Raw genomic sequence first — 1,393 nt, forward strand, 5'->3', positions numbered from 1 at the left:
CCGACCAGGCCGTCATCACAAGCCACTGGCATCCCTCGTTCAGACACCATCTTCCCCTCCAACGCTGCAAAAACCCCACCGGGGTTCATCCTTCTTACCAGCCACTGCCCTGTGCCAACCGCCCGCTCCTGAGCTCATGTACCTGTTGACCAGAGCACACGCACAAGGGGCGCTTGCACACGGTATGTGGTGTTTAGATACACGTCACGAAACGGTGCCAAAAATTGCCATTTTGTTAGCTTAGTTGCATCTGAAGACGCACGCTGACTTTTTTTACCGTGATAGATTTCCGGAGCTGATATCCCAGACCTGGGAGGAATAGGGGAAAACCCCTGGTCAGGCCCAGGTCACGCTACCTCTCTGCTGCTGTGTGATGCAGGACCCTGGGCGAGATGGACCTAGGGTCAGACCCAGTCAGTGCATCTCTGATGGTCTTATGCTTTGGACCGCGAGACACGGCTGCCTCTTCTGGGAGGTGACAGGAGTCCAGAAGAAACACGGGGCTGGTTTGGAGGGGTGTCCCTAACATGCCGCGATGGGAACATACATCTCCCTCCCAAGAGTCAGCTCTGTCTGGTCCTTCTTCCTGCGGTCACTGGGTCTGGTGGGTAGTTTGGGGGTCCAGACACCCTCCCATAGCACCACCCGTGAGCAGCCAGGTAAGGAGGCCCTGCCCCATCCCGGTAGAGGACAACTTGACCTTGGCTGTTCCTTGCTTCTTCGCTGGGTGACATCCCTGGGCATGAAGTCCCAGGCCCTTAGGGAAGTATCAAGCATCTCTTCAGGCACCCGAACTTCCCCCCCAGCCTCAGCCCAGCCCTCAGCTTCCTACGCCGGCTTCCCACAGAACCAGAGTCTTTTGAGTTTTATCTTCGGGGCGCCCGATGGCCCGAGCTCAGCCTGTGGACGCTCCTCCCAGGACGGCTTGATGAAACAACCATCACCGGAGCTCGATGATGTTCCTTCGTGCACACCTGGGGGTGGTGTCGGAGCCGCATGCACGTGAGGACAGGGGGGCTGCACGGGGTCGGCTGCATGGCACCCAGGATGTGCCAGGAGCAGCAGCACCCCTGCTCCCACCCCGCCTGGTGCAAGAGGCCTGGGGCGAGGGGCAGGGAGGGAGCGGGGCAGGCAGGAGAGGAGAGCGGAGGGCAGTGACCCCAGCCCTGCCCTGCCCTCCCCAGGCCCCTGGTCTCTCTGGAGGCCTCTCTGGAAGCTGGGTGGGGGCTGGTGCCTGCAAGAGGGGAAGCCCCCCAGGGTGGGCAGCGAGGCAGAGACCTCAGGTCGATCTGAGGTGCATGGAGGTGGGGCTGGCAGGGTCTGCACGTCGGGAGTCAGGGGAAACTAGCAGGGTGGGAGCTGGTTGGGAGTGAGGGGCACCGTCAGGGTGGGG

This window comes from Alligator sinensis, unplaced genomic scaffold, assembly GCF_000455745.1.
Source record: "Alligator sinensis unplaced genomic scaffold, ASM45574v1 scaffold301_1, whole genome shotgun sequence".
Lineage (NCBI taxonomy): Eukaryota > Metazoa > Chordata > Crocodylia > Alligatoridae > Alligator > Alligator sinensis.